This window comes from Podarcis cretensis, assembly GCF_951804945.1.
Source record: "Podarcis cretensis genome assembly, chromosome: 9".
NCBI lineage: Eukaryota > Metazoa > Chordata > Lepidosauria > Squamata > Lacertidae > Podarcis > Podarcis cretensis.
This window is the reverse complement of record NC_137178.1, coordinates 9,806,058-9,833,460: the sequence shown is the minus strand read 5'-3', so window position 1 is coordinate 9,833,460 and position 27,403 is coordinate 9,806,058. Positions and strand designations below refer to the sequence as shown.

General features: G+C 43.8%; 1 protein-coding gene across 1 annotated transcript in view; it reads left to right on the top strand.

The window, feature by feature from the left end:
- Positions 1–27,403, top strand: part of LOC307224368 (uncharacterized protein) — a 77,790-nt gene that overhangs the window by 16,923 nt on the left and 33,464 nt on the right. The gene's annotated exons all lie outside the window — the stretch shown is intronic.

Here is a 27,403-nt window from a genome sequence, read left to right as displayed (position 1 = left end):
CAGACAAAGCATTCAATGCGTCATCAAGAGCACTCCCACACAGAACACAGTAAAGGAGATGAACGATCAGAAGCAAACAAGCCTATAACATTATCTGCACACTGAATCTCTCTGGTGTGAACACTTTTCTATGGAAGACATGATCTTACCAGGAATGTTTTTGGGCAAACACCACTCCTTAAAAGTTCATGCCTTCAAAATGAAATATTGCCTATGAGATTTAGTGTAGGATTCATCCAGACATGAACCGACCTATAACTGGGCCTTACTGTTGTCCATGTAGTTCAGAACTGAGGAACCTCAGGTGCTACAATGATTGTTGGACTACAACACCCATCAGCCCTGGACAACATGTCCAGTTGGGATGATGGGAAATGTAGTCCAGCAACACCTGGAGGGCCTGAGATTCCTCACCCCTAATCTAGCTGAATACAGCACACTCTTGCTATGGCTTCCTAAGGCTGTTATGAAACAGTCCTTTCAAACTCAACACCCATGTGCAGGTGGGAGAGTGAGTTCAATGACAATTTAAGGGGTGTTTTTGCCCTCTTCCAAATTGTCTCAGCAGGAAAGAGGGAAGTTTCCATGGTTGTGATCTAGCATCCTCTCATATCCCTTGCCCCTTGCTTTAAAAGGGTTTAAAAGCTGCTAGCTCAGCCAGGAGAATATTTGGGGAAATGAACCTGGTTTGAAGAGCCAAGGAGCTGTCCAGCAGCTTCAGCACGCTTGTGAGTTACGTATTGCTTAATTGTGGAATTAGTAGCTGATCCATAGAGCTGTTGCACCAGCAACCACAGTGGCAAGGGGTGTGGAACCTGTGGCCTGCCATATGTTGTCGTTGTACTCCAGTTCACATCAGCCCCAGCAAGTATAGTCAATGGCCAGGGATTGTGGGTGCTGGAGCCCAGGGTCTCCCAAAGGGCCAGAGGTTCTATATCTCTGCACTAGACAGCAATTGAGAATTGATGGAACATTTCTGGTTGCTCCACCGCATCTGGTGTCCTTGTGGTGCTCTGAACCTGACTGTACTTTAGGAAGCTTTTCTGTTTATCAGCAGGCTCTGAAATGGACTGCCTTGAGATGCCAGATAAGAACTGTGCTGTCAGTCCTGAGCTTTGCCTCAGGCTCACAGACATTTTTTTTGGAGTTCAAGGTGTGACTATGGGGTGTCTAGAGTCAGGAATGAGTCATTGGGGGCATATTAGATCACCCCAATTCTGCCATTTCTCTGATCTGTGAACCCCAGGCAGCATTTCAACTTGGGTTATGATATCAGGGTGCCCTTGTTAGAATTCCTGCTCCATGATTGCAGTCATGGGATTTTTGTCTTGCACATGACGGTGTATGTTTTGACTTCACAGAGTGGGAAGTGATGGAGACAGGATGTTTGTGTTACTGTGTTGCGTGAAGTGGGACTGTTGTCCTTTGTTCTCTCTCTTTGCTGTCTGATGCTAGAGAGAGAGGGAGCCATGTTGCAGTGCTCCGTGTGTGTTTATATGTAAATAAAGTAGATTAGCCAAAATGCTGAGTTGCTGAGGTCTGTTACGCAACTGCGCAAACTCTGCAGATCCCTAAGTGTGCCAATGTTGGTTGGCATCGGTTGCTGTGATGTTCAAGATGAAGAAAGCTTCTGAAGCTCCCAAACAATCGACCAGGAGGGAGAGAACATGCCAGTCGGGCATATGTCTCTGCCAGGGTCCTACTCAAGTGTAGGCTGAACTCCTGACAGCCCTGTCTCCCTTCTTGTTCATGTTTGAGTTGTAGCCACTGTGCTGGTTTCACTAAATGGTCCTTTGGCCTGATCCAGCACGGCTCCCCTTTGGGATGATGATGATGATGGTCCAGGGGCAGGGTGAGCCGCCCATAGGGCGGGACGCAACGTGGGGCCTCCAGAGCTTCCTGCCTCCTCCCACTCAGCCGCCCTACAGCAGGGGGAGAGGCAGCGGGTGGACCGTTTGGGCAGCATGAAGCCTGTGCGCGTCCAAGCCATCGCATCTCTCCCAGGAGAGACGTGTGGCTCGGGTGCACTGCACGCCCCATGGTGAGTGCCATCCAGCATTTTGTCACCTCCCTCAATGGTGACACCCAGAGCAGACCGCACCCACCGCACCCCCCCTTCCTCTGCCCCTGGTGATGGGTCTAGTGGATGTGATTCTGGCCCTTTCTATGCATTCATTGTAAAAGGCATGTGAGTAAAATGTAATTTATCTTATTAGCTATGCAGGAAGCCATTTAAATATGTTGTTTGAGTGTGCACTAGATAATAAAAAAATGCAAATTCTTCATGAGATTTATGCAGTAATGTAAAATGATGTACTGTATTGCCATCTGCTTTCAGCCACTTGGGTATTATAAAGCACAGCACAGCATCGGAACCAAATGATTTAGAGAAACATTTGAAGCGGCTTTCGGGGAGATGGAAATTGATCCAACAAAGGCTGCCATTTCCTATCTTGGTTCTAATCCAGGCAACACAGTTGCACAAAGCTTTCATGTCAGTTCATTGAGCTACTTATCTGCAGGCTGGAAGCCTTTTCCAGTTTTACCCTTATTGGACCTTTCAGTCAAATGACATTTGAGTCACTTGCTTTCAGGCTTCTGCAAAGACAGGTCAAAATAAAATGGGACGGTTTCCTTATGGGAAGTTGGCAATACAACAATCGCATTCCCAACAAAAGCACCTACTGGGAATTTGGGATAGCGTGTTCTCCTTCATGGAGAGCACGTGTTGTGGTGGGGTCTGCTGAGCCACCCCTCTGTTACCAGGCAGGGTCTCTAAAGATGGCCTGGGGCAGTGATTGGTTCACTGGGTTGCTGGGGTAAAAGTTATGTTGCAATTTTGGTGGGAGGGGTAAAATGTTTAAATACTCTGCACGCAGCCTGGAGCTTTCTCTTTGCTGCATGCAACGGATCACCCGCCCACCTGCCCTTGAGTAAGGGGTTGTTGCATTGACCTTGCTATGCCTGTCATGGGGTTGTCTGCCATTGGGGCAGGGGCCTGGTAGGAATTTTGTCCATCTGGCTGATTGGCTGGGCCATTTGGTTTTTGCCTACTGCGTAGCAAATCGTCACAACTTGTAAGGTTGCGGTTAGGCATTGGTTATAAATTGGTGGAGGAGGGGTTAGGATAGGCTGGGCCTGCCCCTCCATGGTTGCTGCGGAAAGGGAATTCCGTTAAAGGAATCCTGGGGCTTGCCATCTTTTCGTCCAATCCCTGGAATGGGACTAGGGCCGGCAAGCCTTCGGGGAGCAGGCGGATGAGAATCTGTGTCTCAGCTCCATTTCTCCCCGACTTGCTTTCCCCCGCACTGTCTTTCGGTGGTGCCCGGAAGTCAGTTCTGTCCCCAGGCGGGGGGACAGATAGTCTTAACCAATGCCTAAACAACCACTCACGGTTTTGTATTTAAATAAAGTTGTGGCCAAAATTATGCCAAAAACCTTAAACAAAAATTAAGTGTGCGTTGTGAGTTATTTGGGGGGTGGCTTGGGGACCTCGACACGCAACATGGTGATGATTGACAGCAATGGATGTGGTAGTTAGTAGGTCTGTGCCCTAAGTATCTTACAATATAAAATTTGACACTGGTAGAGAAGACATACAAAAGCAGCGAGGGAAGAAGGTAAATGAGAGCAGATTTTGCTTGCATTCACTAACAAGGCATGCTGATTTGATAAACTGCTTCTCCCAGGAAAAGCTCAAGCAACTCATCAGTTTTGATACAGGACTGAAATGCATGATCAGCACATCCATGCAGTGCAACTGTCATTGGGTGGAACCATTTCAGACTGCAGGTGGGGAAAATGTGTGTTTGAGTTTTCCTCCTTGCAAAACCTAACAGCTACTTGCACATGGGAAACTAGCACGTCAGGCAGAAGACTGAACTAGAACTGCTCTTGCTGACATTCAATGTTTTATATTTGCACAGAGTTTTCAGTATGGGAGAGAATTCAAACAACCAAATCCCACTGCCGATTTCAGCCTGAAATGGCCCAGCCCAGCAAAAGCTGTACCACATGACGGCTCTGACAGTGCCTTTCAGCTCCAAGAAAATACAGACTGTTTACCTGGAAATGTGTGTGTTTCTTGTGTTATCTGAGCACACAATGAGGCAGAGTCAATTATGCAGATTATAGAAACAGGAGAGAGATATTAAAGTGTTCTTGTGAAGGAAACTTAATATTGTGCAGGGGCTTTCACAGTGCTGCACATGAATAAGGGATGTTATAACATCCCTTATTCATATGCAGCACAGATCTGTGGTAACATATAATACAAATCCTCAGCAAGAACTCTCAATATTGGGGTTCCTGTGACAACTTATTCCCTGAACTAACCACCTGTGGGACTTGACATCCTTTTGCAGGGCATGCAAGATAGAGCTGTTCCACCTGGCCTTCAGTCAGGGCCCAGTTTGACGCCCCCCCCCCCCCAATCTATGGGACCTTGTAAGTTACCTCTTTGGCCCTTTTATCGGCTTATGTGGGACCAACTTGGATAGCTGGCCCTGATGAATACTTGAGGTTCCTGACCCCTATGGTTGTAATTCATGGGCAGTCATTTAATTTTATCCTGATTCTAATTTTTAAGCTGTATTTTAATCAATTGTTTCATTGTGTTTTAATGTATTTGATATTTGATGTTAGCTGTCCTGAGCCCGGTCTTGGCCGGTGACGGCGGGGTATAAATAAAAATTTACTTACTTACTTACTTACAAAGCTGAGGCATGATGGAAATGAAAACTGCATTATTAAAGGGGGAGAAAATGCCATCATTATTAGAATGGCAAAAGAAGCTCTGAGTTTGTGGAAATGGCAAAATTGGCGGCAATCATTAGAGGCCATTCAAATCAGAGAATAATTAAAGAGTGGGATGGAGTGAAGGAATACATGAAAAAATATGGTTCCAGAACTGGAATATTAATGGATAATGTGTAAAATGTGCAGGGGTAAGCAAGGAAATAATAAAAGAATCAACTGAATAATTATTAAACTACAACAACACAACGAAATGGAAGAAGTAAAAAAAAATGAGATCACACATGGGTGAAGGGGAGTGGGGGGTATAGGGGAATTTATAAAACATTCTAATATAATATTTCTAATTGTGTTGCATTTATATATAGCAAAGGGAAGTTTATAGCAATTAGGTATATTTTAATCTAGTCAACTATGTAATAGGCTTATGTTACAAAACAAAAATGGATTTTGAATTTGATGTTTGTAATTCTTTTTTGGTTTTGGAATAAAGTTTTTTAAAAATCTTACGAATAAAAAAAGAAAAGAAAAGAGAAAAAAAGAAAACTGTGTTATTATTAAAAAGCACACAATGAAGGATAAAGCTTGACTGTCGCACTCTTAAAGATGCAGCATTTATTTTCCTGTCAGAAATATTGTTTCAGGTTTAAACAAGAACTTTACTTATATTCTCACACAACAGAACTGCTTCTATTAAATCTATTTCTTCCCAGAATAGCTATACGTTTTTTATTCTGCCTGTAAAACACCTTTATTCCCTTTCTATGTGATTTTCCTCCACATGAGGAAATTAAACCACTTTATCTTGCCTAACAAATCCCTAAGACTCCCTTTGCTACTTCCCTAGCCACATCCAATCTGCTTGTTAAACTGTCCAATTCTCCCTTTAACATCCCCAGTCTCTCTCGATTGGTCATTTCTCCTACCTTGCCATGATTGGCTAACTTTCTCCAGGAGAAAGTTTCTCCATCAAATATGCTTCTCTCCCTCATTTAATCCCCACAACAACCCTCGGAGAGAGGTTGGGCTGAGAGATGAAGACTGCTCCAAGATCACCCAGTGAGCTTCATAGCTGAGAGGGGATTCAAACTCTGGTTTCCCAGGTCATAGCATGACACTCTTAACTACTTCATCAAGCTAGTTCTAGGGCACCTAGTAGGGGAAAGCTAGGTCCAAAGAGCCGGGCTTTACAGGCGGATGAATGAATGAAGAAGCTAGCACCGTGGTGGTAGGAAAGCCAGAAAAAGATTCTCCATTATAGCAATCAGCTCTGACAGCTGCTGCTACAGGCACCCAGAGGCTTCTAGACACAGAGTAGTAAGATATCAGGATGTTTTGCAAACTGAACGGTCTTCAAACAAAAACATCTTGGAGGTCCCGGGCCACAGGGAGGTTAGGCTGGCCTCAACCAGAACCAGGCTTTTTCGGCCATGGCCCCGATCTGGTGGAACGCTCTGTCACAAGAGACCAGGGCCCTGTGGGACTTGACACCTTTCCGCAGGGCCTGCAAGATAGAGCTGTTCCACCAGGCTTTTGGCCAAGGCACAGTCTGACCTCCTCCTTTGGTAATCCTCATAGAACTTTAGCCCAATGGTTGCCATTAATTTGATTCTGAATTGATTTTAGAATGACTTGATTTTAGAATGCTGTGTTACTTTTATTGTTGTTAGCTGCTCTGAGCCTGGCTTTTGCTGGGGAGGGCGGGATATAAATATATTATTATTATTATTATTATTAATCCTGCATATGGCCAACAACTAAAAGGGTCCAAGTGTGGATGAAATAGCAGATAAAGCCAAGAAAAGAATATCTGATTCTGCTGTAACAGTGGTTGCTGTGCTGCTCTGCATGAAGCCACTGTCTCAATTTGACTCCATATCTAAATAAATGGGTTTATTGCTGTGGTTGCGTATTGATATCAGCCCTGGGATATGGCACTAAAACCTTCATCAAGAGCCTCCTCCTGTTGTGCTTTCTTATATATGTTAAAGAGAAGTATCATAGAATCAGAATCGTAGAGTTGGAAGGGACTTCAAGGATCATCTAGCCCAATCCCCTGCAATGCATTCTCTTCAGTAGCTTAGAACAAAGAAGCACCCAACATGGATGCCTACCAGATTAGTATACAGTATGCATAGACCTGAAATAGTATCTCTTCCATGTGACTGTGAACTAATCACCTTGTGACTGAGCCACAGAGATATAGCCCCACTAATGATTAACCAGGTAGACTCTTATCAAACTTCATGGAAATTTTGAGCCAAGCTTCACAGTATACAATATATATCCCATTTCAATGTACATTAAACAATTATACTTAACATCCCTTGAGTCTCTCCCAGTCTTACCTGGAGGTGCCAGGGAGTAAACCCAGTATCTTCTGTATGCAAAACATTAAGCTATGATCCTTCCCTCGGAGAACATTGCATCTTGGGCCATGCATTTTGGAGAATTTGGGAGACATCTGTGCTAAGTATATCTGCATGGTGCTCCTTCAAAAGTGGATTAATTACCAATCACACCAGAAGCAAAAATCCTTTATCTGAAGAAGAATTTATTCAGTCCTCTTTCTGCCGGCTATTTTTTTCCCCTGCTTAAGTTACTGCTTCTGACTTAATATTTCATTTTCTCATTATAAGCAAACACTCTTTCCCTCTCCAAACTGGACTTTGATTAGTAGAGCTCTCACATCTCTGATTAATACTTTGAGATGCCCTTTCTTAACCTCCTGATACAACATGTGCTCTTTTCAAAGGTTGATTTACAATGGGCGACCTCATTAGAAAAGCACATTGTCAAAAAACCATTCAACAACCCAGAAGTAATGACTTAATAGGGTGGCAGCACCATAATTTTTTTAAGGGGGAGAACAGAAGGGTCAAAGTGTATTTCTAAGTGGGCAAGTTCTCTGAAAGTAAAATAACAGTACGTATTTGGTAGACAGTAGTCCTGCAATGGAGGGAGGAAGAAAGTGGGGGTCAAGCTGCTTGGGGATTTTTTTTTTTTGGGGGGGGATGTCTGCCTACCCCTCTGGTGCCACCCATGATGAAGACACATGTAGTTACTGCAGTACTTACCATGTAATCTTGGAGAGACCAAAGTAAAGAATGTTGCTTTCCAGAGCAGTTAAAAATTTCCAGAAAAGGTAAGGAAAGATAAGGTAAAAATGTACTGAGAAAATATATACCGTGGTACCTCTGGTTACATACTTAATTCGTTCCGGAGGGCCATTCTTAACCTGAAACTGTTCTTAACCTGAAGCGCCACTTTAGATAATGGGGCCTCCTGCTGTTGCCGCACCGCTGGAGCATGGTTTCTGTTCCTATCCTGAAACAAAGTTCTTAACCCGAGGTAATATTTATGGGTTAGCAGAGTCTGTAACCTGAAGCGTATGTAACCCGAGGTACCACTGTATAGGACAATGGAAAAACACATGTTTTAGAGAAGCATTATCCCTATTGCATCTCCAGCAGTTAGATAACTTAGATATGAGTACAGGACTTGAAGGGTGATAGAGGCAGACCTTAACATACACATCTGCCACCTGCACAGGTGAGTGGTGACTTGGGAAGACTGTTTCATAACAGCCTAAAGCCTTAGAGATCCATGGCAAGAGGGGCCACATTGAACGAGACAATGGGTGAAGAACCTTTGGTCCTCTAGATTCTGCTGAACACCCATCACCCCCGATTACTGGACATACACATTGCATCTGACGGGAGTTGCAGTCCAATAACATCTGTAAGCTATCAGGCCCTCCATCCTTGCAGTTGATGATGGGTAGTTTAGTAGATGTATTATAACTATTTTTGGTTCTGATGTGCTACGTTTTCTTTCTCATTGGCTTTCTCTCATGAGCAATTTCTGTGTAACAACTCAAACTCTTGGGAACAACCTGTTTGTTTCCATCGTCTGAGAAAGTGACAGAAAAGAGATGGTTAGGTAATCATTTTTAGTAAGCTAAACATCAATATGTCAGTTATGGTCAGTAATTTGTCTTTCCGACTTTTCCTCCCTGCTTGACTAAAACTGCTGAGCCAATATCCATTTAATTTTAATTATTCCACTTTTTAATTACTGCTCTCCTTTATTGATCAAAATCCCACAATTTAGTCCCTTGGAATCGATGCAAACAGTGCAGCATTTGACACAACTGGTTGGCTTTATAAATAAATGTTTCCCATAATTGCTTGTCCGGGCATAGCATTTCAGAACTAGTTGTCAGGTTTTTGACAGCCGCCTCTTGCTTACAATCAGAATGAAATAACAGTGCAGATTCTTACAATTTGGGTGTGCAAAAGGCCCAAGGAACCTTTGAGAATGCTTAAATTAATGTATGTAATATTCATTGAGAAGGAGAGACGTAATCCTCTTGGGCAGGGCTGTTGCTCAGTAGTAGAGCCTTGTATACAGAAGGACACAAGTCTAATCCTCAACATCTCCAGATCTCAGGGAGTGGGCAGACGAGGAATGGTGGAGACCGCCTGCCCAGCCTGACCCTTCCAGAGAAGAAGGAGACAGTTCGGAATTACAACAGGGGTTTGAGGGAGATCACAGCTCAGAGGCAGTTGAGAGGGAAAGCTGGTGTGCTGGTCCCGGGGGGTTACCATGCGGTGTGGTCCGAGGCTGAAGCAGGGTCCAAAGTAGGGAGTCGGGCGTGGTCAGGAACTCTGGCAGAAAGTGTCGGAATCTTCAAGCCTAGTCAGAGGAATGTGCCATTGTCCAGGCACCCGGCTTTGATTCCTTGTTGACCTCCCTACCTGCGACCCCCGGCAGGAGACAGGCAAGGTCATCTATCGGCAATTCTCCTCTGATGTGAGAAGAACACACCACTCTCCCTCCTCCCTGTTTTCCCCAGGAGGGGGAAGAGACAGACGGAAATGTATTTACATGCCTTTATTTCTGTCTATGCAGCAGTACAGAGAAACACGTCCGTACTCTTCAAACAACAACAGCAGAGAGAGAGAACTCCACCCCTGTACTTCCAGTACATGTCAGGTGACACACTGAGCTAACATCCGGTGCTCAGCACAGTGAATAGGCTGTCCCTTTGCTCCCACGGTACAGCCCCAAACATCAACATCCTGTTTGGCTTTTCCAGCCAGCTGCAGCTAGCTGCTGCATTGCTCCTTTTCGTAACAGAAAGCAGGACAGGGTGCCAGCAGGAACAGGTAACAAACGATGTTGCTCCCGCAACCTGGGAATGGGCTGACTGGCCTTTATCTCCTCTGAGGCCTAGGGCGGTTCCGGCCCACAGGTGCCTCGCCTCCCCTGGCCTTAAGGTGAGCACTCCTCCTGAGAGCACTTAGTTCCCTCCATCTCTCTGCCCTGAGCCTCTGCAGCTCAGGAGAGGCTGGAGGATTACTGGACCCAGAGGCAACCTCACCTTCCCCTGACAGGACTGGGAGAGAAGAACCTGCAGGCAATGGGTCCTCGATCACCTCTGGAGCCAGAGCAGATTCAGCTGGTGTCTGCTCCTGAGGCTCCAGCACAGGTGAGGGCCCTTCAGATTCAAGCCCCTGCCCCGGCTCAGCCGGCCCTGGAGGTGGGGTCTCCTCTGCAGGCTGGGATTTCTCCAGTTCAGCCTCTGAATCAGACTCCCAGGCCATCACAGCTGGGAAATAATGGGAGAGGAGGAGGAAGAAGCACTGGGGTGGGGGACAACTGATAGACACAGTGTCGTTAGAAGGTATTCTGGACCCCACCTCCCAGAACCTGGCAAGCCTTGAAAGTAGGAGAGCAAAGAGCTCAAAGGCAGAGGGCACTTCTCAGCACCCGTAGTGATGACACATGAGGAAGTGGGAGAGACGGAGGGGGTGGAGATTCACTCAGGACAATGCCATTATTCCAAGAGGCTGCATTCCCAAGGCTCTCTCTGTAAATATTGAATAAAAAGCAGGGGATAAGGACTTTTCCTTGTCTTATCCATTCCTGGCAACCTGCCGTGGGGGTTGGTTCCTCTGTTGTCTGACACCAAGTGGGTCTGGGAGTGATTCCTGCCTGAAGAGCCGCTGCTATGCCTCACCTTTAAAAGCTTGGTGTGAAGGTGTGGAATTTTTTTGGGACATCTTCATTGCTTCTGCTCAGTTCTGAACTTCTTGTCTGGTTCCTGAACTCTTGAACTCCCCTAGTGCTGTGTCTGCTTCTGAGCCTGCACTGTGACTTGCCTAAATAAAAATCTCTGCATGCCATGCAAAGTAATAATAATAATAATAATAATAATAATAATAATAATAATAATAATTTATTTATACCCTGCCCTTCCCGGTTCAGAAAGCCAGGCTCAGGGTGGCTAACAACAAATTTTAAACAATTGATGCAACAAAAAACAGCATAAAATACAGTATAAAATGTGAATAACAATAAATTCAAAATTCAAAAAGTAAGAGCCTCTTCTGTTGTGTTTCGGGTGGGAGTCAGGACAGCCTCCTTCTGTTTGTTGATGCTGAAAATAACACAGAGACCTTGGGTGCCCAATTATCAATGGAGCACCATTTAATCTTATATCTGTGTTGTAAATCCCGGACGTTAAGTTTCGAAACTAATATCAACACGAGCATATTTTTTTTATGCCAACAGCATCACTATAAATAGAGCATTTGAATTGATGAAATGAAGCAGAACAAGGGTAATATTTTGAATAATGACATATATGGGTAAGAATCCATTAACTACTCTTGCAGTGCATGAAATTATTTGTCTCAAAAGAAGAATACAATGGAAACATTTCCGCTGTTCAGTGCTTTCATGGCATTTTGTAGCTGCACTGATTTATTTTCATGCTTCTCCAGAAATGGGGGGGGGGGGGAGAGCAGAATTTGCTCTGCGAATAAAGATGGATATTTGCTCTGCAAATAAAGATGGATAGGGTTCATAAATATCCAAATTCTCAATAGACAATAAAGGTATGCCAAGTGGCCCTAAAAACGTGGTGGATCATAACAGGTACCCAAGAAACCTTATAATTAGCCTCTCTACACTGATGAAAGCAGCTACAGTTGCCAATGTTTGATTTTTTTTTTTTTAAGGCTTCTTCCACATGGGAGGGATCTGGGATCACACCAAGTTTCAATATGATGGGTGGAAAGGGAGCTAAATGCATTTTCAGTCTCTGGAATTCTAGTGTTTTATCTACTGCTTCCTACTGCCAAGTAAGATCATTTGGTGGTCAGATAAGGCAGTAAGAAATCAATTCCAAAGGAACAGAATGCCAAAAGCAGAGTGGAGTAGTAAAGGAGGCATCATTGCAAACAGAAATGAGAAAAGTTTTATATTTCCCCCCTGCTTGGAGAGTTGAAGAAAATTCAGAAGTGCTTAGCTGACAAAGGCTTTTCATTGCCATGCCAAAATCTCTCTTCAGAGCCTACATGATAGTGGTTGGGTATGGTTGGTGAGGAGGAATTAAAGAACCTTTTAATGAGGGTGAAAGAGGAGAGTGCAAAATATGGTCTGAAGCTCAACATCAAAAAAACGAAGATCATGGTCACTGGGCCCATCACCTCCTGGCAAATAGAAGGGGAAGAAATGGAGGCAGTGAAAGATTTTACTTTCTTGGGCTCTATGATCACTGCAGATGGTGACAGCAGTCACAAAATTAAAAGACGCCTGCTTCTTGGGAGAAAAGCAATGACAAACCTAGACAGCATCTTAAAAAGCAGAGACATCACCTTGCCAACAAAGGTCTGTATAGTTAAAGCCATGGTTTTCCCAGTAGTGATGTATGGAAGTGAGAGTTGGACCATAAAGAAGGCTGATCACTGAAGAATGGATGCTTTTGAATTATGGTGCTGGAGGAGACTCTTGAGAGTTCCATGGACTGCAAGAAGATCAAACCTATCGATTCTTAAGGAAATCAGCCCTGAGCGCTCACTGGAAGGACAGATCCTGAAGCTGAGGCTCCAATACTTTGGCCACCTCATGAGAAGAGAAGACTCCCTGGGAAAGACCCTGATGTTGGGAAAGATGGAGGGCACAAGGAGAAGGGGACGACAGAGGACGAGATGGTAGGACATTGTTCTCGAAGCTACCAGCATGAGTTTGACCAAACTGCGGGAGGCAGTGGAAGACAAGAGTGCCTGGCATGCTCTGGTCCATGGGGTCACAAAGAGTCGGACATGACTAAATGACTAAACAACAACATGGTTTGTGCAGAATTCATAAATAGGGACTTACGAACTGACTTATGCACTGGCTCTGCCTTAGTTAGTCACAGAGTGTGGGGTAGAGAGGAGGATTAATGAGCTGCTGATTTTCTCACTCATATCACAAAGGCGGCGGGGGGGGAGATATCTTAACAGCATTACAGGGGTTTAGTCTAGATTACTTTTGGGGTCCCTTCTACAGTTCTGTAAATTCTCTAAATAAATAGAATAAACATGGCAGAAGCCTACCAATTTGATCTCAGACAGCTGGGGGACATTTGTGTTTTCCCCAATCCATACAACCAGATTTTAAAAGCATTAAAAAAAACCTAAACAAAAATATATTCAAATATAACACTGCTGCTTTCAATTGTTTTGAAACTACACTGAAGTGAAGGAAAGACATTACTTTTGATAGCGAAGTTAAAAAAAATAAGGGGAAGCAAACAGGAAGGAAGTGGCAGCTTTCGAACGTGTCAGGAGTTGCATTAAACAAATCCAAAGGCAAAATGTGGGCTCCCAACTCTCATACCTGTGCCACAAGGTGAACTTGACAGTGCGTAATAAGCATTCTTTATTAATGGCCGTGATAACAACAGTATTTAATAGCAAATAAACAATTATAAATAAAGACCATGTGAAAATACAATTACGTGCTGCTTCAAGCACTCTTTTAAAGCAATTCCTGGCAGTGTGAAGACTTATGGGGGGGGGGGGGAAGAAAGAATAAACAATACATTTGGATTAACTTGTATTTATGTCCTTCTGCTCTAGCGAGGTTGGGCAAATCTGCCATCTGTCAACATCATTCAGTTGCAGAGATCCCTGAAGAGAGCTAAAAGCTAGCTAATTAATTATAGCTTGAAAACGTGAATAATAACCTCTTCACTTAGCTTGAGGGGAAATGTCATATTTTCAACAATGACAGAACATTTTTTTTAGAGGTTATGTGCATTATTCTGGAGCTTATGCACATTAAGTTGAGTCATAGCTTTCCATTATCTATCTATCATCTATCTATCTATCTATCATCTATCTAACTATCTATCCAAACTGTTTAGTGCTCACTGCTGATTCTGAGAGACAAAAATTGGGCTGGGTTGCAAACACTTCAGAGGAGAGGCCCACATTTAAATGAGACGCCAATACATTGAACTGTTGGACAAGGTACTGTTCATAGGAGATAAGTCCAGGGGGCCTTGGGGGCCTGGGCACCCACAAAGTCAATAAGAAAAGCCAGCAGGCAGCAGCAGTCGTGCCTCTGAGACGGGGTGGGGAGGAAGGTGGGTGCGATAGGTGCTGGCCGCCCCGGGTCTCACCATTGAGGGGGGTGACAAAATGCTGGGCGGCACTCACTGCGGGGTCTGCAGCGCACCCGAGTTACGTGACTCTCCTGGGAGAGACGCGGTGGCTTGGGCGCACACAAGCTCCGCTCTTCCCAAATGGGCTGCCCCCTGCCTCTCTCCCAGTTGTAGGGCAGCTGAGTGGGAGGAGGCAGGCAGACTCTGGAGGCCCTGCGATGGTCCCCACCCAGTTCAGCTCCACCCTCAGCAGCCAGCCAACCAGCCAGCCAGTGAGACACCCTTTTGCAGGGTGTATGTTGGAACTGTGGATGGAAAGCCAGCTGGCTTGGCCTCAGCCGGACTGTCTCCCTTCTCAGCCATGTCGCTGCGGAGATCCATCAGTCATCCTCTTCCGACGTGCTTCCGCAACTCATGCTGCTGTGCATGAGGAGCACACATTACTTAGCAGAGTAAACACACAACATATCAGGCTCAAGGCGTGGATACTGTACTAAAGTACGCATTTATTATACATAAATCATATGTATTATATTTTAAACAGTTATATACACAGGAGACCCAGAAAGAAGTGGATATTGACCGATTTTTGAGAATAAATGGACTACAAAAAATCTCTCAAGAGAATAAGTTAATGCTGAATTATAAAATAACAGATCAAGAGGTGGAAGGAGCCATTCAGAATATGAAATTGGGCAAATCTCCAGGGCCGGATGGCTTGACTTCAAGATATTATAGATCTTTGAAAGAATGGCTAGTACAGCCTTTGAAGGAAGTTTGCAATGAAATACTGGAGGGGAAAAAGGCACCAGAGTCATGGAAAGAAGCTTATATTACATTTATACCGAAAATAGAGTCTGAGAAGACACAGCTTAAGAACTACCGAGCACAATTCAAAGTGTTGGTGCTGACCTTTAAAGCCCTAAATGGCCTCGGTCCAGTATACCTGAAGGAGCGTCTCCACCCCCATCATTCTGCCCGGACGCTGAGGTCCAGCACCGAGGGCCTTCTGGCGGGTCCCTCATTGCGAGAAGCAAAGCTACAGGGAACCAGGCAGAGGGCCTTTTCGGTAGTGGCGCCCGCCCTGTGGAACGCCCTTCCAGCAGATGTCAAAGCGATAAACAACTACCTGACATTCAGAAGACATCTGAAGGCAGCCCTGTTCAGGGAAGTTTTTAACGTGTGATATTTTACTGTATTTTTGGTTTCTATGGAAGCCGCCCAGAGTGGCTGGGGAGGCCCAGCCAGATGGGCGGGGTATAAATAATAAATTATTATTATTATTATTATTATTATTATTATTATTATTATATCTTTGCTCAATGTGGATTACAAAATTTTTGCTGAAATTATGGCTAAAAGATTAAAAAAGGTATTGGTAGAAGAAATCCATAAAGATCAAGCAGGCTTTCTCCCGGGGAGACACTTGTCAGATAATACAAGGAATATAATTAATATTTTAGAAAAATTACAAGTGAATATTAATACTAAAGCAGTTTTGATATTTGTGGATGCGGAGAAAGCCTTTGACAACATTTCTTGGAGCTTTATGAAGAAAAAGTTACAGGGAATGGGGGTAGGCCAAGGTTTTGAAAACGGTATAGGTGCAATTTACTCAGAACAAAAAGCAAAACTAATAGTGAATAATAAACTACACATTTATTATACATAAATCAAGACAAAGAAAAACATGGCCTCTCTCCTTGTCATTCTTCTCAGAGAGAGAGAACAAAAGCAATACAGAGCGGATGTTTTGCTCATGGGACACCAGCAATCTGTGCTGGAATGTAAACATATATGTGACAGGTAACAATCCCAGATATCTGCAGCAAAGGGTGGAATGAAATACCCAACACTGTGTGTGCTCCAAGTCTGAGCCCTTCCCTGCAGAAAAGGGTGCCTCACTGGCTACGGAGAGGAAGAGGAAAAGGAGCCGGTGTGTGCGTGAGCCGTTGTACATTCACATTGAAGCTGTTAATCCAGTTCCAAAACCATCGGCTGATTATCTTTGGATCCTTTAATGTCACAATAGCACATGACACAGTCCTTCCAGGACTGTACCACTTTATGCTGCAGGGGAGGGATTGCATGGTTGAAGGCTAAAATAGTTATCAGAGTCACTTGAACAACACAGAGTCAAAAGAAATTCTGATAACACTTTACAGAGGAAATTGAATGGGGAGGGGGAATGTATTATTTGAAAGAGAAATTTCAGCTTCAGTTTTTGCCTGCTTTGCCCACCCTGCCAGTGGAAGAGCAGCCATGGTGCAAATTTGCCTACATTATACCAGGGAACTAGTATGTTTCTAGTCCTGTTTGCAAAATGAAGGTGTGGTCATAAATGTTAGTATTCCCAGGGATAACATTCAGCAGTGCCAGTATGTTAGGGTGAAAATCAGGAAACAAAGGGGTTTTTTTGGGGGGGGGGCAAAGTTGGTGAGCTTTTCTGCAAAAACTAAAAAGGAAGTTTTTCAGCTATTTTAAAGGAAATTCACCAAAAAAGTATACTTCCAACATGGGTTGCCATATCCTTGGGTTTCCTCAGACATTTTGACTGGATGTATGGCAGCCCTACACGATGTATAATTTTGGAAATGGCAGTATGTAGCAAAAACAGTGTGTGTGTGTTTAAAGGTCAATTTAAAGGAAAGCACTTAGTTATAACCTTCTTTACAAATTGCTTGCATGTTATTTATTGCTGACATTTATTGACCCCCCCCCATTATTATATAAAAGATCAAGAGCTAATTTGGAACATGCCCTACATTTTCTTCCAGCTGGTAGTTAATGTCATAATCATTACGGCACATTCCCATAATAACTTTCTGAGACCAATCACTGAAGAGCATCTTTTTTTCTTTTCTTTTTTAACCTGTGGGATAATTGTTTGGCAAAGTGGTTGAACAGGCATATAAACAAGGTACTTAAAAAAACCTAATTTATAAGCCAGTAAAATAATAATTTTGGACAGAACAGACTTTCCTGTAAACGTAGAAGCTAAGTCACCTGGGTGGGCATCACTTTATAGGCAAATCACTTTATAGGCAGATGCCTGATTATTGTATTCCCAAGCAACTACTCTATTCTGAACTTAAAAATGGTGAGTGTAATGCTGGTGGTCAACTAAAGAGGTTCAAAGACTCTCTCAAGGCAATCTAAAAAAAGTAGTATAAACACCGACAACTGGGAATCACTGGTCTACTTGAAGAAAACCAAATATTTAGGTTACAAAACTATAAAAATAAAGAAAAATTAAGTTTGCAAAACAATCATTACCATGTGGTTAGGGTAGATCAACGTGTCAGTGTCCATTTATCCCCAGTGTAAATATGACATATCGGCAAAAGTCGGAAATTGAAAGATAACTATAGCACGAACATGAAAACCGATTTCAGATTTGAAATCAGCATTGAAAGAACATACCGTGGTACCTCGGGTTAAGTCCTTAATTCGTTCCGGAGGTCCGTTCTTAACCTGAAACTCTTCTTAACCTGAAGCACCACTTTAGCTAATGGGGTCTCCTGCTGCTGCCGCAGCCGGAGCATGATTTCTGTTCTCATCCTGAAGCAAAGTTCTTAACCTGAAGCACTATTTCTGGGTTAGCGGAGTCTGTAATCTGAAGCGTATGTAACCCGAGGTACCACTGTATAAGAACATCATCAATCTCATGCAACAGAAAATGAAAAAAAAAATGTTCCCCAGTATACTGTGTATCCCAAGGGAATACATTTTTTGCATGCCTCCAACTGTACATAGATACACATCATTTTCAATGCTATACATGTCGTGTACAATGCTATATAAGTCACTTACCTTTATACTCATATTGTACTGCTTTGGCTACGTGTTTAATAAAATATTGAATTCTTGCATTGTGAAAAACAAAGATTATGGTGAAAAGTGAAAAACATGAATTGCAAAAAAACCTAGAGCTTACGGAACAAAACCAACTTCAGATATGAAATCAGCATGTCAAAATTAGGTTAGAACAACTTCAGGTGTCAATGCAACAAAAATTTTGTTTCCCGGTGAATTAACTATGTATTACCTATGTGGGTTGAAGACAACAGCACCAGCCTTGCTCTGTACTCTTCTCAGGTGTTTTTGCCTGGCTTGACTATGTCTTTCAGCCACGACAGTGTATCTTGTTGCCTGGATGGAGGCTGGAACTGGGTGTGCACATTTGTGCAGAAACCCGACTTTTCGTAAAAAGTTATGTCTTTTCTTCTGTCCGCTTTTGCCTCTGCTCCTCCCACCACTGGTGCATGGCCCCTGGTAGAATATTCACGAGGGATGATAGTCCTCAATCTTGAAAAGCTTCCCCACTCTGCCTTACGAATTCACAGCGGTAACATTCAAAATGGCGCTACAGAGCAATGAACAAATACAGGTCGAGTATAAAACATCATTGCATATTGGCCAATAATTACCATAAAATATAAAAGCAGAATATTAAAAATGAAAGGAATAGATCAGAGTCAGATATCAAATATAAAATCAAACGTCACCGTCTGTCAAATATGAATGCCACATATTCAGTTGGATAAACATTTGACTGTTCATATACAGTATTTTTCCATGTATAAGACAACCCCTAATTTTTAGCGGTTTTTTAAAAAATAAGAAACCCTGTCTTATACACGGATAAGTGCAGATGTGGCACAGGCAATTGGTGGCTGCCATGAGCAGGAGATTCTCAGTGGCGTTTGTGCAGTTTTTGGCTGCAGTTGTTGGCTCCGGCAAGGTCTGCTGGCGATTGGCTGCTGCGGCAATTGGGTGGGCGATTGGCGGCTGCTGGCGTTGAGTGGGTAGATGATTGGTGCCTTCATTGATGCGTGCGATTGGCAGTGGCGGTCAGGCGGGTGAGCGATTGTTGGCAATCCGCCCCCCCAAGCTGAACAATTCTGGGCAATCTCCCCCCATTTCCTCAATTTGGAGTCCCCCAAAATAGGGGTAGTCTTATACACGGGTGCATGTTATACACTGAATATGTGTATAACAATGTCTATTGAATATTCTGCACTGAAATTTACAGGGGAGAATTTCAGGAAGCAAAGCATTTTTGTTCTGCTTTCTTTCATTCTTCCCCCCATTCTTATCACACCTTCCCACCCAATAGGTCCTTTGAGGCCCATTAGAAAGAAGATAACATATAGAAATAAGTCAATATCCATCCCATTTTTTAAAAAAACCTAAAAACAAAGTAAGTTCTATTAAAAATGACAAAAGACATAGCAGCAGGTCATTAAAATTGATGTCCAAAGGCTTGTTGATACGAAAGTAATCAGTCCTACCTCTGGAAGACTGCCAATAAGCTCAGACAGAAAACTTCAAGACAGAAAGCCATCCATAACTGAGGAGCCACAACTGAAAAGGCCTTGCTTCTAGTTGGTGCCAACCTCTTTTCAGGAGGGGAAGAGATTCAGAGGACAGGTCCACCAGAAAAGTTCCATGCACAAGGGGTATCTTTGAAAGCTGCAACGTTTTGTGATTCTCGGTCCTGTGTTAAGTATTCATGGATGCTGAGCCAGCCAGTCAGCAAGGCTGAAGAGGAGTGAGCCCTGCAAAGCACTTTATTACGTTTGTTCTTTATGGCTACGATAAATTGTGTTGATATTTAATTGACTGCAGACTTCCATCAGTGGTGCCCTTTCCCCTGTTGACTGCTTGTGAATTGCCATTCTTGTCAGCCATTTGTGGAGGATGTGGGATATTTTAAGGGATTTAATTAGTGCAGCTGCTCTTTATGCCAAAATAAGTGGAAAGCTTCATGTGAACGAATGAAAATATGCCAAAATATTTATGGAGCATTAACGGAGAGTTAACTCTGAGGTCTTCGAAGCCTGTTTGTGAATTGATATGAAATTCAGGCTGTTCTCCAAATGCTGTAGTACACCAGCAGGTATGAGCCAAGTCAACACAAGCTATCTGAAAGAAGGGATTTTCATACAGTAAAGCAGGGTGGGTCACCTCTCATGGGTAAATTTGACATGTGGGTGGGAAACTGTCATGGTATTGCCGGAGAATGAAGGGGAGGAGCAGAGACAGGCAGGGAAAGGGGGGCAGGAAGTGGTGATGGAGGAAAGAAGGGAAAGCCAGGAGGAGGGACAGCTCACAATGTTGGACCAGAGCCTCAACACCGCACAGGAAGTTCTGGCACAGACAGTGAAACAATGTCTGCCAAGGAAAGGAGAGTGTTAAAGAGGAGGGGACAGAGACATCACATGAAACTTCCACGCCTTTTCTCTTGGAGAAGGGGCAGACATAAGGCACTCCCAGAATCTGAGCTGGAGGATTCAGATGCGTGATTGTAACGTGCTGCTTGTACATATGTAAAATAAAAACTGTATATATGTATCTCTGAGTGAGCAGAGGCATTTCTTGCGAAGAGCATTCACAAGCCATCACAGGAACCCGTGCGGCAATCACCTGGTATTATTAGATGCTCAGTGACGGGACACTTTGAATTCCCAATGACCATGGGGACATCAAAACACTACACAGTGCTTGCAAGGATCCCTGTGCACTGCTTTGAGGAGCCACTGATCAGCTGTAAAGCACCAAACAGGGCTCCGCGTAGGGCTTGCAAAGAACACTGCAGATCATTGTTGTTCCAAGCAATGAGCAGGGGAGTGTCTTTGCATGGCTCTTCAAGGATGGTCTGGCTGCGAGTTCTCAATGGGAAATGCCACAGTGCACCTGATTCCATAGAGCTTGAAGTCAGTGCCTTTCAGCTGACCTCCAAAATAGCATCCAAATGGCACTGCTCTCAGTTCACCATGTGCAAATGGGAATGATGATTGGGGCAAATTGTTCCATCCCAAGCATGTAAACTATCACAAAAAGCATGAGCCACATCAGGGGAGATCTAGCTTTGGAGACCAATTTTACGGCATAATGCGGTGACGACAAAAAAAAAAGGCTATTCAAACTTAACACTAGAAAACATCATGATTTCCTTTAATTGCACATGCCTTTTAAACATCCCTTAATAATTTCTAATAAGCTGGTTAGTGCATTGATCTCCCAAGTGCCCTCAAAGATAATTTGCCACAGTGACTCAGTTCCTTCTCCTTGCAAGCTGGCTCTGCTTCTGGCACGGCAATTATGTTGTTTACCAGGTCTGCCATTTTGTCATGGAAACCAGTACAGAATGTAGCAGTGGTAGAGAGCTGAAAAGTACCAAACAAAGTCGGTTTTTTGGCCACATCAATGTGGGCAAAAGCTTCCACCTTGCAGAAAGGAATTTGAACCTCTAAACTACTCTTTGCAAGCTCATGCTGCCATGACTGCCAGCCGATCCTTAAAGATTTGGTTTCATGCCATGCACAACAGCATGTTTTCAGCATGAAGACCACATTCCATGATGGGCAACCTTCTAGGGCCACTTGCTAGAGGTGGGAGGGGCTATAGGCAAATCAAGAGGATGGAGCAACTCCCCTATGAAGAAAAGTTGGAGGGTTTGAGGCATTTCAGCTTAGAGAAAAGGCAAGCTCCCTGCCTCATGACGTCTCAACCCACATGTCAGACCCATCCATTGGCATCTTGGCTTTTTCCGGGTTTATCTTGTCACAGTTCCCATCAGAAACCTTTTCTGACATGGCCTCTGTTTCTTTACCATCAGAAACATCGTCACCAATAGGGTGCCTTTCTAGGATACCCATACTGTCTCCCCCGTTGCTTTGCCCTCAAACACAGCTGGAACACCTACCCATCTTCATGTTAGATACCAGCAATCTGGGAGCTTCATGCTTACATCCTGCATGAAAAACATGGTTAACAGACAAAACATTACATGTCTCTCGAACCATTTCACCATCCGCTTTGTTTACATTATAACATAGCAAGAACAAGCCATTTAGAACTAGCTGCCTGAGAAACAGTTTCTATCCTAATGCGATTTTGGTTTTAAATGCAGTGTAAGGTAGTCTCTGGGATGCAGGTGGCGCTGTGGGTTAAACCACAGAGCCTAGGACTTGCCGATCAGAAGGTCGGTGGTTCGAATCCCTGTGACGGGGTGAGCTCCCATTGCTCAGTCCCTGCTCCTGCCAACCTAGCAGTTCGAAAGCACTTCAAAGTGCAAGTAGATAAATAGGTACCGCTCCAGCAGGAAGGTAAACGGTGTTTCCTTGCGCTGCTCTGGTTTGCCAGAAGTGGCTTAGTCATGCTGGCCACATGATCCGGGAGCTGTACGCCGGCTCCCTCAGCCAATAAAGCGAGATGAGTGCCAGAACCCCAGAGTCGGCCATGACTGGACCTAATGGTCAGGGGCCCCTTTACCTTTACCTAAGGTAGTCTCTATGTGAGTATATTGTATTGTATTCAGTTATAGGGTATCAGAGTTTTTAGGGGCTAGCCAGGCTGGGATTGTTGGGATAGCAGGCTTGTTGGTTTTTGAATGTCTGATGTAGATATTTCAATTTCATTATTCTGTATGGGACAATGACAATAAAGATTATCGTATCGTATCGTATCGTATCGTATCGTATCGTATCGTATCGTATCGTATCGTATAATGTCGCTTTCGTTCTTCTGGATGGTTTCACTCTGTTTGTTGCCATAAACAGAACAGCCATGCTGCATCAGCTGGGCTTTTCGACCTGGAATGAAAAACATGTTAGACATCACAACGTTACAGCTTTTCAGTTCCATGTGAACAAATGAAAACATGCCATGAAAATATGTCATGCACCCCCAAGGAATCTCCACTTGACTGGTGGATCAAATCCTTCTGTGGTGAACCAGTTCTATTGTAGCACCCTGCTTGTGGTTAACGCTTAGCTGGAATGAAATATTCAACGCAGCAATAGAGAAATTAAATTAATAATTTATTTGTCAGACAAATAAATATGAGGCACAGTGGTATATGGTTACCAAGCTCTGGCCTGGCCTCCTGCCATTCTGGCCAGCACTTATATTTCCTTAATCCAGCCCCCTTGCTCCTCCTGTGGCTGCCTCTGTCCAATCAGCCTGGTTGAAATTCCTATTGGCTGTTTGCTAGAACCAATCACAAAAGATACACCCATTTCCTTTTGCCCTTTTATGGGAAACAAAAAGCTATATATTCTTCTATCTATAAATGACAAATAAGTAATAATATATCTTACATGTGTCTCAACAAGGAACCTTAATTACCAGCTCACCTCGCCCTATTGCCCTCCAAAACAGATGGTTTAATCTTAAATTTTTATCTTAAACAGATGTCAAGGATCTTGAGTTCACATCATCATTGAAAGATCTCCTTCTCTTGGAGGTCTTTAAACAAAGGCCTGACAACCATATGTGTGCTCTAATGATGTTTCCTGCTTGGCAGGGGGGCTGGGCTGGTGGCTGATGGCCCCTGTGATCTCTTCCAACTATATGAAATAAGAATCTAGCATAAGGATTTAACATTTCTTAGCTTCTAATTCCTTTGCATAATTACATTTAAGCCAATATATTTAATACATAACATAGATAGCTTTTTAGAAGAATAAACCTTTTCAAAGTAAAAAAGGAAGGAACAGTTTCCAGCCTAAAAATAAGATAGGAAGAAACCTATCTTCTCCAGCCAAGCCAGTTGCCTTTTTCACTGCTCTTGACCTTTCAACCTTAGGAAAATATGGCTCAAGTTTAATGGGAGGCACATGGTTTTATTTTACTATTTATCAACTCTTAATTATGTTTATCTCTTTTTTATCTTCTGTAATATGTAGGGTCAGTGTAACCTTGGCTGTCAGCCTGTAATTCCCTTTTTACGACTGAGAATTGTTTTCTGCTATAAATCAGGGGGCCCCCTTGTCCAGGAGAATAAACATCTTGCCAAGGTTCTTAGGCAGCTGGTCTTCTGCCTGGCATGAACATTTGAAAATCTTTAAGCTCATTTTAAAATACAGTTCCTGATCAAGCCTTAATAAAAATGCAGGCTATGATTAGATGCCTCACTATCTTCCACAAAGGTGTGCCTCCGCCTCAGAATCTAGCACAAAAGATTCTTGCACCTCAATCCTGGAACAGCTGGTCACCAACTCTGTGCTGAAGCTCTGCATCTCTGGCCTTGCTTCATGTCGCCTGTTGGAAATGCTGCAAATGTTCTTGACATCTGGACTCAGCTCAAACTTCTCACAGGACAAACTTTCCACTGCTTCAACCTCAGCAGCACCACCTGCTGGTTGCAGTGATGGTTGGGATGACCATAAAACCAGAAAAGTCAGACAGCTAATGAGAAAATGCTCAACAGCATCCCCACAGTTCAAACTACAATAAAAAAGGAACACAAGACTTCTTTTATTTTGAAGTGCCTTTTCAAAAGCTCTTTGTATTGGTGAGCTTTTAACTAGCTTCATAGTACACAGAATGTTTCAGATGAAAAGTTTCAGGAAGGCTCAGATGTCATCGCACTTAGAAACAAAGAACTGAGAAATGGCTGTGTCCCTGCCAGCACACACAATGCTGAATTTCAAACAAAGGCCAAGATCCAAAGAATTCAAAGGCTCGTAGCTGCCTGATGTAGGGCAGACGCTCAATTAAATAACACTTAGCTGCAATCCTACATGTGTTTACCTTGGCTATCAGTTCCATTGAACCCAGCGGGGCTTACTTCTGTGCAGAACTGCACTGTTAGCTTATCAACGGCATGGATTATAAATTCGGATGATTGCTTGATTACTGAATTGATTCATAGGAATGTGGATCGCTACCTTATAATGGTCCATCCAGTCTTGCATTGTCCATACTGATTGGCAGCAGCTCTCAGGATTTTCAGGAAAAGGTACAGTGGTACCTCAGGTTAAGAACTTAATTTGTTCTGGAGGTCCATTCTTAACCTGAAACTGTTCTTAACCTGAAGCACCACTTTAGCTAATGGGGCCTCCCGCTGCCGCCACGCGATTTCTGTTCTCATCCTGAAGCAAAGTTCTTAACCCTAGGTACTATTTCTGGGTTAGCAGAGTCTGTAACCTGAAACGTATGTAACCCAAGGTACCACTGTATCTCCCATTCCTGATTGGAGATACCAAGGATTGGACATGCGACCTTCTGCATGCAAAGCAGATGCAATGAGCCACAGACATTCCCCAGAACTGGAATGTTCAGCTTGGTGTATATGTGTATCTGAATCAAAACAGTAGCTTTGAAGAGACTTCCTCCTCTGCAGAGTTATAGCTGATGTGTGCATTGTAGCTGGAGTAGACTTTTTTTTAAAAAAAAATCAAATGTATCTGGGGGTGGGGGTGGAGTGACAGCTTAACAATGAATGGATTTCTCAGATCCAGGACTCAAACAGGGATAGTTGTGTGTGGTTAACTAGTCGTCTCCCCACCACCACCTTTGAATATCAGTTTCCACAAATGTTTTGACACAAGACTCCATGACTTTGAGCACATAATTCTCCTCATCACAAAAAGGATATTGTAGAGTTGGAAAAGGCATGCGGGTGGGCTTGCCAATTGGAAGGTTGGCAGTTCGAATCCCCGTGATGGGGTGAGCTCCCGTTGCTTGTTCCCTGCTCCTGCCCACCTAGCACTTTGATAGCATGTCAAAGGGCAAGTAGATAAATAGGTACCACTCCGGCGGGAAGGAAAACAGTGTTTCCGTGCACTGCTCTGGTTCGCCAGAAGCGGCTTAGTCATGCTGGCCACATGACCCGGAAGCTGTACGCCGGCTCCCTCAGCCAGTAAAGCAAGATGAGCGCCGCAACCCCAGAGTCGGCCACGACTGGACCTAATGGTCAGGGGTACCTTTAGAGTTGGAAAAGCTTCAGAAAAGTGGAACCAAAATTATCAAGGCGTTGGAGTGACTACGAGGAGAGGTTTCCCCTATGAGGAAAAGTTGCCGTGCTTGGTATTCTTTAGTTTAGAGAAAGGGGAAGGGGTAAGAGGTGTCATGGTGGAAGTTTATAAAATTCTGCATGGACATGGAGAAAGTGGAGAAACCTCCCCCTCCTCTATCATAACCCTGGAACTCATGGACTCCAATGAAGCTGATTGATGGAAGATTTAGGTCAGATAAAGAAAAGGGCTTCTTTGTACAGCTCCTTGTCAAGCTATGAATCATTGAATCTTGGAGTTGGAAGGTACCCCAGGGGTAATCTAATTTAACCCCCAGCAATTCAGGCATCTCAGCGAAAGCATCCATGACAGATGGCCATCCAACCTCTGCTTAAAACCTCCAAGGATGGAGAGTCCACCGCATTTCCTGATTGCACCATTGTAATTACAGTGACTCCCACAAGAGATGTAAAGGCATCATTGTAATTGTTCTCATCGTAATTATCACCCAAGGTTATATCCGTTATGGTGGTAGATTTATTGGAATCTGGGATTTTGGTGGAGAAAATGCTGGGCTAAATGTATTTAATAAATAATAATAAAATTTTATTTATATCCCACCCTCCCCAGCCAAAGCCGGAACAACAGTAAAAATAGCACAATTTACAGAAAATCACAGTCAATTAATTAAAATACATTCTAAAATCAATTCAGAATCAAATTAATGGCAACCATTGGGCTAGAGTTCTATGAGGATTACTGAAGCAGGGGGCCAGACTGCCTTGGCCAAAGGCCTGGTGGAACAGCTCTGTCTTGCAGGCCCTGCAGAAAGATGTCAAGTCCTGCAGGGCCCTAGTCTCTTGTGACAGAGCGTTCCACCAGATCGGGCCACGGCCAAAAAAGCCATGGCTCTGGTTGAGGCCAGCCTAACCTTCCTGTGGCCCAGGATCTCCAAAGTGTTGTTATTTGAAGACTGTAAGGTCTTCCGTGGGACATACCAGGAGAGGCGGTCCCGTAGGTATGAGGGTCCTAGTCCGTTTAGGGCTTTAAAGGTTAAAACCAGCACCTTAAACCGGATCCTGTACTCCACCAGGAGCCAGTGCAGCTGGTATAGCACCGGGTGAATGTGATCCCGCGGCGAGGATCCTGTAAGGAGTCTCGCTGCAGCATTCTGCATCCGCTGGAGTTTCTGAGTCAGTCTCAAGGGCAGCCCCACGTAGAGTGAGTTACAATAATCAAGCCTGGAGGTGACCATCACATGGATCACAGTGGCTAGGTCATACATATAAAGGCACAAAACTCTTAGATCCAATTTGAATTCTGAAAGCATTTGGGTGGTTGCTTTATTACGTGGATGTTGCCAGCTGCTTAATCTAGCCACATAGAATCATAGAATTGTAGAAAGAGACCCAAGGATCATCTAGTCCAACCCTCTGCGATGCAGGAATCTCAGATAAAG